The sequence below is a fragment of the Microtus pennsylvanicus genome, chromosome Y, assembly GCF_037038515.1.
Source record: "Microtus pennsylvanicus isolate mMicPen1 chromosome Y, mMicPen1.hap1, whole genome shotgun sequence".
NCBI lineage: Eukaryota > Metazoa > Chordata > Mammalia > Rodentia > Cricetidae > Microtus > Microtus pennsylvanicus.
Window position 1 is genome coordinate 3,658,972 of NC_134602.1, and position 12,680 is coordinate 3,671,651.

Below are 12,680 nucleotides of genomic sequence, written 5' to 3' on the forward strand. Positions count from 1 at the left end.
CTGTATACCTGTCTGTCCTTGAAGTCTCAGAGATCTGCCTCTCTCTGCCTTTCAGGCATTGGGATTAAAGGTGTATGCTACTACACATTGAACTCACAAAGATCTGTTTGTCTCTGCCTTCAAGGCACTGGGATTAAAGGCCTGTGCTACCTCACCTTGAAGGTACAGAGGTCAATCTCCCTCTGCCTCCCATGTGTTGGGTTTACAGGTGTGTACTACCACACCCAACAACTCTCTTCCTTTTTTTAACTTTAAGAATTTCAAATTTTAGCCTGCACATATTTTTAACACACTGTAAATCATTTAAAAATTTTCTTTGTCTTTGAATTTCTCTTTACTCTATTTCTCTCTCTGTTTTTCTGAGCACATAAGTCTTTCATTTACCAAGCAATCTCAGTAGGACTAAAGCCGTGGCTTTGCTGGCCAGATGTAGCCCATTCCTTAGCTTTCTGTCATTCCAACCTTGTGGCTGAGGTACCGAACAGAGCCGCATTCAGTGCCACAAGTCGACAGTGTTTCAAGGTCTTTGCCATCAAAGAGGCTGCAACAGACCACACTCAAGCCCTCTTTCTGTAGCTGGCCCTCCTTCCTCAAACAGTCAGAGTTTGCCTAGGCAGGATGGCCCAGAAAGCCGGCATTTTAAAACAACACAGCTTTTTTTTTCCTGCTACTGCTGAAAACATATCAGTATTCAGTTGGCTTTTATCAACACCATTTAACTGTTTTGTGGCAGGACCTCTTAAGGGCTGCAGGGTTTTGCAGCTGAAGCTGAGTCAGCAAGCCTCTTTTAGATGAGAGCTCTTGCTTTCTTCTAGCAAGCAGAACAGACCGAGAAATCGCTGCTACCAAGAAAACATGCTTTACTCTTTCCCATGCTTTCTCAGGCTTTCAGTGGATTCAGTTGTCCACAAGGCTACAAGCCATTCTGTAGTTATTTGAGCAGCGAGACTGTGTCCCTAGCACCATGGCCGCATGAAGGTTATGCCTGAAATAAATACACAAAAACTGTATTCTTTTAAACACTGCTGGCCCATTAGATTCAGCATTTTAACCCATTTCTAATAATCAGTGTAGTATAACGAGGTGCACTTACCAGGAAAAATTCAGCATGTCTGACATGGTGGCTGGCTGCATCGACAACTGCCTCAGAGAGCAGAGCTATGGCATCTGCCGGGGAGAGGGGAGCATGGCTTCTCTGAGCTCACTACCTCTTCCTCCCGGCATTCTATTTTGTTTACTCCACCTACCTATGTTCTAACCTATCAGCTGAAGCGGATTCTTTCTTTAATTAATCAATAAACTTCTTCTGTCACTTTATCCTTTCAACAGCTTGCCCATATAAATCTCCCATGTGTCTTCTGTTGTATAATCTTTCATTTGTAAAGAACTTGCACTCTCAGGGGAGGATTTTTCTGACATCTCTGTGGATGGAGATCATATGAGGAAGATCAGATGAGCAACCATGACAACTCTAATGCTGTAGAGTAGGGTGGACCAGAGATTGATGGCTGACATTCCTGTGCTATGCATCAGATGCCCCTGAACTCTGGCCCTGTTGACAGACTGGCAGACATCAAGTTGGTCACACATACTTAACTCATTCAGATTCACAGATACTGTAAATGGAGTTTTAATTCTTCTCCTAAACTAATAATAAAACCAAGATTAGGAGAAGAGAAGAGCCTGAAGTAAGGCCTCAAAATGGGTCATTTTGCAAAGGAAAGGTTACCTGCCTCCATGTATGCTGTCTCCCTTTCTCAGTCAAATCCATCCTTCCAGTGTCTAGCTAACAGCTAACCATAGGATTGAACCCAACTGCCTTTGATTTCTGAAATACGTGCTGTCCCCTTAAGGTCTCATAACAGCACAGGAAGGTGTGTAAGACTGTCCCAGCAACAATTTAAAGCAATTCTAGGACACCAAAGATGCAGCAAATTTGGTTAATTGGTAATATAGATCGTTCTGATGGGACAAAATAATTTAGAATTAAAAAAAAACAGATTGGTGTACTCACGATGAATTTACGTGATATGGCACACACAGGCTTCTGGTTCTGAATACTTCATGCTCGGTGGGTTTTGGAGTTTGTCGTGACCCTGAACCTAGCTGGAGGCTTTGGGGCCTTTAAAGAACAAGACTTAATATTTCAGGACATCCTTGTACTTGGTGCCCACTCTTTACTGATTTCCTTACAGAGAATGAGCAGCCATCTACTCCTGCTGCCATGCCTTCCCCACATGAACAGAGAGAAGACCCTATAGACACAGGTCGCTTGTATCACATGTGAAGGCATAAGTCACAAACAAAGTCCCACAGCAGTTTAGAATTGTGATTAATAGAATGATTAGTTCTTGAAAGGAGAAAAACTTAGAGATCACAATCCCGTACAAAAGCCCTCTGCAGCATCAGAAAAGGAGCCTAGTAGCCGGAAGGGAAGCTCAAGCAAGAGATCAAGCTGAAGGTAGAAGGTGCTTTTTAAAAGAGAGAGAGAGCACAACTCAATGGGCTGGTATCTCAGTGGCTATTCAGGAAACATCACAGAGAAAGGATCTGCTTCATGCATGAGAGTCACCGATGATTTCCCTTTAAGAAAAAAACCCATCAAAACTCCCAATATCATCATCAGCATTCAACAACATGTCTATGATTTCTTTGCCTTGCCTTTGATTGTGCAGTAAATGATGCTGATAGTTAATCTGTGCAATTAATGCAAATTTCCTTGTAACTGACTAGACAGAATTGACAAGTTATCTTAAACACAGCAGGGAGTCACTCTACGATGGAACTGGTTCATCATCACCTGTGTGACAGTGACATAATTAAGATCTTTCCTTTGTCTATAAATCTCATTATGTTCAACATGATATGTTGTCATACAGATTTCTTAGGGTTTTGTCCCACTGGTGGTTTCCTTGGTATGCTTACATAATTTTTGCCAGATCCAATCAGTTTTGCCATGCACTCTCAGCTCCACGTCATTGTGTTCCCCTTATGTTCCAGTCCAGGCATTTTAGACCTCTTGTAACTGTTGTAAGATTATCTCATGTTCCACCTAAATGATTTAGGGTTTTATTTAGGCTGGGTTTTATCTTCCATGACTGAGTTCAATGATTTTCCTTGGGCGTAATTCCTGGGACACTGAGCCTAACTCCTGGGAGATTCCTCCAGTTATTTCTCCTTTCTTAGATAGTTTACACTCTCACTATTACTGTGAGAGTGTTTCTGTAGCGAATATTCTTCTCAAGATGAGAAGAAACTTCAATGTTACAATCCATTTGTTATTGTGATTTAAATACACACACACAAACACACACAAGTAAGTGCGCATACACTGATGATATCTCAATTTATGGGGCCATTATGGGGATGTCAAGATTGATATCTCTCGAGTGGTTCTCAGAAGGCCATAGGGTGACCCTCTCTAGGTACTTAAGCAGGGAGGAGAAGTTGACCGCACTGTGACATGTCCCTAGGAACTATGTGTGCCTTGTCCCATAGTCAGACTGATGACTGACTATCTTGAAAACCACCATGGAACTTTTGTTTGGCAAATGATGGAGATCAAGTCAGGGTCAAAATCAGAAAACTAGATGGAGCTTCCAAGCTCCAGTGGAAGAGCAGATGGATGGAGAAAAAGAGCAAGGATGTCAGGAATATAAGGGCTTGGTCCACACTATGAGACACTGTGCCTGAACTAAGGGGATTTCAACTAATCCAGTGACCTGGGAATGAAAGAACATGGGATCAAACTGGAAGCTCTGAATGTGGCTGACAATTGTGGCAGACGGAGAAGCCAAAGATAATGGCACTTGCAATTGTCTGCATATCATACACTGGCTTTTTGTGATCATATTTTTTGTGGATGCATACCTTGCTAAATCTGGATGGATGAAGGGTGGGCTCGGACTTCCCACAGCTCAAAGTACCCTGCCCTCTATTTGGACTGGTGTTTGAGTGGAGAGGTTTATTTGCGGAGCAAGAAGAATGTGGGAGGAGGAAGAGAAGTGGAAAGTTTGATAATTATTATTATGAAGTAATGGAAAAATCAATAGAAAATAACCAATGAGGACATTGGAGTTAGGAAAAAAAAAACATTCATGTGAGTTGTTGACTCAGACCAAAAATTATTATACAGAAAAAAAAACACACATAAAAAGGTTGAGTTACTTGGAAAATATGACTCAAGTAATTGGGAAGAAGATTGGGGTTTTTATTTTGGGTCTTCATGGGGCTGTATGAGCAGCATTTTAGGACCTGTATGCTGGATATTTCTGGGGGTTAGTAGGGAAGAAACCTGGCTAGGAGGAGTTTTATGACATAAGTAGGGCCTTGATGATGTCAAAAAGCTTTGGTTGGGGGTGGCAACTCTGTTCTACATGAAGCACTAGTCTTCTGTGAAGGTGTGCTTACTATCTTCACGGTGGCTGAGGAGGTCAGTTCAGCTCTTGGGCTCCACAACTGTTCAACCGAATTTCCAGAAGTTGGAATCTAGAGAGCCAAGATATTTTCTTTTGGTAAATATGTTTAGGAAGCAACTAGGACCTCTGTAGTCAAAGAAAGGTTTCTTTCAAATCTGCTCTGGGTCCAAAATTTATGTCGTTAACAGCTCCTATATTTGATAGCTAGGAGACGGTTAATGTCAGGTATTCTCCCCACTCTATCTTTGCTAAAAATGTCCAATTCCTCAGTCCACTGAAATGGCAAAGATCCTCTTTGTCCATATGTGATTTAAAAGATAATTATTTCAATAGGTGCTGTTGCACAGATTAATGTTTCTTTCTTTTGGCAGTTTGACTCACAGTACTCACTTCTCTAATGAAGATACAGAATATCTTTATGTAATCAACCTGGATCTGGATCAGGAGACACAATAGAGAGAGCCAGTGGACTGGAGTGCCATGACCTTGGGCAGGTGGTTATAGATCAGCCAACTAACCAGTAGCTTGAGTGGTAAGGAGAGGAGTGGCTGTTCTTTGAATTCTTTGCCATCTGTTCAGATATTTCCTTCTCACTATATGTATAGGCATAGCTTCCTCTCTCATTGATATAGTAAGTCAGGAAGTATTTTTCTCAGTAGAGGTCAATTACATTTTGCAGCAGGAATATGTCTCTGATACTGAGCTGTAGACAAGAGTTTGATAATTTTCCTATTAATTTCTTAAGAACATATTCCATTTAGGTATCCAAATCTATTCAGCCCTGCCTTTTTCACCTGCTCCAAAGTTATTCCTAAAAAGAGCCTTGACCTCACATCCTCACCTTCTTATCCTTGCAGGCACTTATGGTGGAGGAAACCACTTTGTGTCTGATTTAAACTGAAGAGTTCTTCCTATGCAGAGATTGGCAGCTATGAAGCCCAAGCACAGAAACAGAGCCAAGAGACAGTGGAACAGGAGTGCTGTGGCCTATCTCAGAAAGTGTCCCACCATGATGAATATGCCTCTTAATATGAGTGGCATGCCACATCTCCAGAAGAAGAATGGGCCATCGCTCCAGAAGCAAAAACTTAGTAAGCCTTTTGAGGCCCTGGAGAATATTGTTGGCCGCAGAATTTCTCATGGCTGGAAGGAAGCCAATGAACCAGTCACCCATTGGAAAGCCATCATTCTAGATCAACTGCCAACATATCCCTCTCTCTATTTGTTGAAATATGATGGGATTGATTGTGTCTATGGCTTGGAGCTTCATAGTGATGAAAGGATTTTAAACCTGAAGATCCTGCCTAATAATGTGCCATTTCCTCAGGTGACAGACACTCATCTCTCAAACACCATAGTTGGCAGAGCAGTGAAACATACATTCATGGGCACAAATGGCTCTAAGAATGACTGGAACGGGATGGTCCTAGAAGAGGTGCCAATCATGAAGACCTGGTTTTATATTACCTACAAGAAAGATCCGGTCTTGTACATTTACCACCTCCTGGAAGACTACCTGTAAGGCAACCTCCACATCATGCCAGGCTCTAAGGAAGAGTGGAGTGGCGTGGTCCCAGGTGAGGTGCAGACCATAACGACCTGTTTCTACATTGTCAACGAGAATGATCCGGTCCTGTACCTTTACCACCATCATGATGATTCCATTGAAGGCAACCTCCACATCACGCCTGAATGTCCTCCAGTAGAGGTGACTTTGGAATTAGGCAGGGATTCCTTGGAGGGCAAAAGAGTGCAGTACAACAAAAAAGATGGAACCCAAGAGATAGGTAAAATTATTTGCCAAGTTCCCAACAAACCTTCTGTGTATTTCATCAAGTTTGATAATGACTTCCATATCTATGTCTATGATTTGGTGAAGATCTGTTAAAGTGAAATTCTCAAATTTTGAGGGGCAGACTTAATTCTCTCTTTGGGAATGTGTTTTTTTCAGAGATACCTCAGGGCTTCTATGAATCCTGGTATCTTTTCCAATGGATTATACTTTCTCAAATAATAAAAATTTGTTAACATGTTGTGTTATTTGGTCAATGATGGATTGTGTTTGGTGGATGGGGCATCACAGAAATACATGCCTCAAAACAAAGCAGGATTTATGGTCTTTTCCCCTTGGAGAGTAAAGGACTGGGGATGCGTGGTGTGGTAAAGGACAAGATGGCTGTCAAGGAAGCAGTGAAGAGGGGACAAAAACTTGTATGATCTCGGGGCGGTACGAAACTTGAGGGAAAACCATGTCAAATGGAAAGATATGACCGATATCAGCGTGAGGTATTGGGACTTAAGAGGATAAAGAGTAAATTAATCAGGAAGGGACACAAATGTATACTCAAAATCAGAGAAAATTAGGTTTAATTTGATGAATGGTTTAATTCGTACTGGCTGTAAGTCAAAGGATGTTTGATCTCCACTAGAGCATGTTGCTTAGTGAAAAGTGTCTCCGCTCAGTTGCTCTTCTCCAGTAAGGTGGACATCAAGCTACCTACTTAGTTTTGCCAGAATTCTGTCTGCCACCTACTTTGTCATGCCTGGATTCGGTATGCCTTGAACTCTCATAGGTCTTATCCATGCCATCCAACCCTTGTCAGTTCATTTAAATAATTGCCCTGCCATATCTGGAAAACAGTGTTCCCTTTCATTGATCATGTTCTGTAGTACTTGGGCTATAAAACTCATGAACACACTACCCACACACAGGATAAACATGTACATATGATGCCCACTAGTGTGTGACATGCACACATATGATGAATGCACCGAACTCCATAATATCAGTAAAGTAGGGAATCCATGATGCTAGGTGGAGTCTGGCAAAGACCCCACACACCCATCAAACCGCCAAATACCAGTATGGTACTGATGTCTGACTCCCATCCTGTAAGGAACCTGCCATCCTGTAACTGGGCTATTTTTGGTTGTTCATCTTCACAAACTTGGTTAAAATGTTAGAGTTGTCAAACTGGGAGTTAGGGTCCAGCATGTAGATCAGCTGTCCCAGGTCAGGTGATTTGGCTACAATTTGGGTGAGAAATTGTACCAGGGAATTCTGGTACACCCTCTCCTCTTCTTCTCCCTGTCCTCATCATCACTCTTGTGGGTGGGCCTGGAGCACAAAGAAGGTAAAATGGAATAAGCCTCCTCCTTAGTGGAAAACCTTGTCAATCCTTAATTTGACCTGACTCTCTGAGGGAATGCAGAACATTATTTCCTACTAGGTCTCCTCATTCATTGGTTCACTCATTTTTCCAATGAATGATTGAATTCATCCATTCTTCCTTGTCTCTCTCTCTTCATTCTTCCCTTCTTCCATTTCCCCCTTGATTGTAGAAATTTGAGCAGCAGGGCTGCATCCCCATGGGGCCGCCTTGTAAGGTTATGCTCCGAAATAACAACACAAAACTATTCATTTCAACACTGCCTGTCCCCTTATTTTCAGCCTCTTAACCCATGTCTAATAATGTATGTTGCAGCACGAGGTGCACTTAGATGGAACGATTTAGCATGTCTGACCTGGTGGCTGGCTGTATCGCCATCTGCCTCAGAGTGCAGAGCTACCATTTCTGCCCATGGCAGAGGTGCATGGCATCTCTAAGCTCAATTCCTATTCCTCCCAGCATTCTCTTATGTTTATTCCACCCACCTATGTTCTAACCTTGCAGGCCAAACTGTTTCTTTATTTAATTAACCAATGACCTATACTCCATCATTACTCCTATTTTTGCTTAAACAAGAATGGAATCTTTAACTTTAACATAGCAAAATTACATATAACAAAACAGTTATCAAGCAAGAATTACAGTTACAATATTTATATCTATTTTATCTTTTATCATAACAATGGAAAACTATAACTATCTATCTCTTCTTCAACTCTATCAGAGACTCCAGAATAATACAGTATTAATTAAGCAAACAAAAAGTAAGCCATTTTCAAACTCTAGAAATGACAGAGACATCTCACTGCCTGGACAGTCACCCAAAGTTCCTCTGTACCGTTGGTGTTTCCATCCTCAGTCTACAGGCCCATAGTTTCCAGCAGACATTTCCATGAAGCGGGAAATTGCAAGGCAGTCACTATCTGCTTGTCTTGAAGAATGTTTTGCTGACCCTTTCCTGAATCAGGAACACGGAAAGATCATCTCACCTTTAGGCAAGTTCAGTAGTCCTCTCTCTGAGTGTTTTCTGTGTATAGTTTATGCAACAATCCAGGCAAGAGCAGTTTCTTCCCCAAATGGCTATCAAACTCCATAAGGATCCTCTTTGATGCCCATCTTCTTCCTGAAGTAGATATGTGCTGCCAAGAGTAGAGTGTCTCACTGTCATGAAAACCCCTAAGGTACTAAAACAATAAATAGCCTATTTTGTAGTCTAGAGGGATATGAATAATGCCAATCTAACTGAAATATATATATATATATGGAGCTAGAAAATCTAACTAACATGACTACAAACTTGACTATTATTAATGATTATCCATTAATAACCTATATGCATTATATTTTTAAATGAACTACACAATCACAATACTTAATTAAGATCAAAAATGCATATACATATAACACAATTGACCTAAAATCTCTATCAGTAAAGCAAAATCTATACTAATGCAAATATTCATATCTATATCACATCCCACTTTAAATGTAAAAGAACGTTTATAAGCCATATTTGGGAACGTGGGTGTAGTTTCTTCTCTCCAAAATGCTTCCTGCTGAATGGTGGCATCATTATTGATTTATCTCAGTTGGCAGTTGAGCGAAGCAATTTTTTAAAGGTGTTCACAGCAACCTTTAAGTAGGGCGTGGTCCATCCTACCATATTAGGATAGAGGCATCCACAGATTATCACCCTCTGTGAAAACAAAATAGAAACTCCTTTCCAAAGCATCATGTCCTTAGATCCAAATTTCAATGACAAGGCATTTTCAAAATATCTATGTTGGATTATTTCAGCAGCTTTTATAAAGAAACATCTTTTAGCAGCTATTGCTACTGCCTCAAAATTCAAATGATTCAAAAAGAGCATAATAGCATACAATATCAAAATTCGCTGTGAATTTTCCATCTTTGTGCGCTTCAATTTAACCTCTATTTTGTTTATTTTTCCTTTTTATTTTTTGCATTTTGAGACAGGTTCTCTGTATCTTTGACCTGGAATAACTCTGTATACCTGTCTGTCCTTGAAGTCTCAGAGATCTGCCTCTCTCTGCCTTTCAGGCATTGGGATTAAAGGTGTATGCTACTACACATTGAACTCACAAAGATCTGTTTGTCTCTGCCTTCAAGGCACTGGGATTAAAGGCGTGTGCTACCTCACCTTGAAGGTACAGAGGTCAATCTCCCTCTGCCTCCCATGTGTTGGGTTGACAGGTGTGTACTACCACACCCAACAACTCTCTTCCTTTTTTTAACTTTAAGAACTTCAAATTTTAGCCTGCACATATTTTTAACACACTGTAAATCATTTAAAAATTTTCTTTGTCTTTGAATCTCTCTTTACTCTATTTCTCTCTCTGTTTTTCTGAGCACATGAGTCTTTCATTTACCAAGCAATCTCAGTAGGACTAAAGCCGTGGCTTTGCTGGCCAGATGTAGCCCATTCCTTAGCTTTCTGCCATTCCAACCTTGTGGCTGAGGTACCGAACAGAGCCGCATTCAGTGCCACAAGTCTACAGTGTTTCAAGGTCCTTGCCATCAAAGAGGCTGCAACAGACAACACTCAAGCCTTCTTTCTGTTGCTGGCACTCCTTCCTCAAACAGTCAGAGTTTGCCCAGGCAGGATGGCCCAGAAAGCCGGCAATTTAAAACAACACTGTTTGTTTTCCTGCTACTGCTGAAAACATACAAGCATTCAGTTGGCTTTTATCAACACCATTTAACTGTTTTGTGGCAGGACCTCTTAAGGGCTGCAGGGTTTTGCAGCTGAAGCTGAGACAGCAAGCCTCTTTTAGATGAGAGCCCTTGCTTTCTTCTAGCAAGCAGAGCAGACCGAGAAATCTCTGCTACCAAGAAAACATGCTTTACTCTTTCCCAAGCTTTCTCAGGCTTTCAGTGGATTCAGTTGTCCACAAGGCTGCAAGCCATTCTGTAGTTATTTGAGCAGCGAGGCTGTGTCCCCAGCACCACGGCCGCATGAAGGTTATGCCTGAAATAAATACACAAAAACTGTATTCTTTTAAACACTGCTGGCCCATTAGATTCAGCATTTTAACCCATTTCTAATAATCAGTGTAGTATAACGAGGTGCACTTACCAGGAAAAATTCAGCATGTCTGACATGGTGGCTGGCTGCATCGACATCTGCCTCAGAGAGCAGAGCTATGGCATCTGCCGGGGAGAGGGGAGCATGGCTTCTCTGAGCTCACTACCTCTTCCTCCCGGCATTCTATTTTGATTACTCCACCTACCTATGTTCTAACATATCAGCTGAAGCGGATTCTTTCTTTAATTAATCAATAAACTTCTTCTGTCACTTTATCCTTTCAACAGCTTGCCCATATAAATCTCCCATGTGTCTTCTGTTGTATAATCTTTCATTTGTAAAGAACTTGCACTCTCAGGGGAGGATTTTTCTGACATCTCTGTGGATGGAGATCATATGAGGAAGGTCAGATGAGCAACCATGACAACTCTAATGCTGTAGAGTTAGGTGGACCAGAGATTGATGGCTGACATTCCTGTGCTATGCATCAGATGCCCCTGAACTCTGGCCCTGTTGACAGAGAGGCAGACATCAAGTTGGTCACACATACTTAACTCATTCAGGTTCACAGATACTGTAAATGGAGTTTTAATTCTTCTCCTAAACTAATAAAGAAACCAAGATTAGGAGAAGAGAAGAGCCTGAAGTAAGGCTTCAAAATGGGTCATTTTGCAAAGGAAAGGTTACCTGCCTCCATGTATACTGTCTCCCTTTCTTAGTCAAATCCATCCTTCCAGTGTCTAGCTAACAGCTAACCATAGGATTGAACCCAACTGCCTTTGATTTCTGAAATAAGTGCTGTCCCCTTAAGGTCTCATAACAGCACAGGAAGGTTTGTAAGACTGTCCCAGCAACAATTTAAAGCAATTCTAGGACACCAAAGATGCAGCAAATTTGGTTAATTGGTAATATAGATCGTTCTGATGGGACAAAATAATTTAGAATTGAAAAAAAAACAGATTGGTGTACTCACGATGAATTTATGTGATATGGCACACACAGGCTTCTGGTTCTGAATACTTCATGCTCGTTGGGTTTTGGAGATTGTCGTGACCCTGAACCTAGCTGGAGGCTTTGGGGCCTTGAAAGGACAAGACTTAATATTTCAGGACATCCTTGTACTTGGTGCCCACTGTTTACTGATTTCCTTACAGAGAATGAGCAGCCTTCTACTCCTGCTGCCATGCCTTCCCCACATGAACAGAGAGAAGACCCTATACACACAGGTCGCTTGTATCACATGTGAAGGCATAAGTCACAAACAAACTCCCACAGCAGTTTAGAATTGTGATTAATAGAATGATTAGTTCTTGAAAGGGGAAAAACTTAGAGATCACAATCCCTTACAAAAGCCCTCTGCAGGATCAGAAAAGGAGCCTAGTAGCCAGAAGGGAAGCTCAAGCAAGAGATCAAGCTGAAGGTAGAAGTTGCTTTGTAAAAGAGAGAGAGACCACAACTCAATGGGCTGGTATCTCAGTGGCTATTCAGGAAACATCACAGAGAAAGGATCTGCTTCATGCATGAGAGTCACCGATGATTTCCCTTTAAGAAAAAAACCCATCAAAACTCCCAATAACATCATCAGCATTCAACAACATGTCTATGATTTCTTTGCCTTGCCTTTGATTGTGCAGTAAATGATGCTGATAGTTAATCTGTGCAATTAATGCAAATTTCCTTGTAACTGACTAGACAGAATTGACAGGTTATCTTAAACACAGCAGGGAGTCACTCTACGATGGAACTGGTTCATCATTACCTGTGTGACAGTGACATAATTGAGATCTTTCCTTTGTCTATAAATCTCATTATGTTCAACATGATATGTTGTCATACAGATTTCTTAGGGTTTTGTCCCACTGGTGGTTTCCTTGGTATGCTTACATAATTTTTTTCAGATCCAATCAGTTTGGACATGCACTCTCAGCTCCACGTCATTGTGTTCATCTTCTGTTCCAGTCCAGGCAATTTAGACCTCTTGTAACTGTTGTAAGAGTATCTCATGTTCCACCTAAATGATTTAGCGTTTTATTTAGGCTGGGTTTC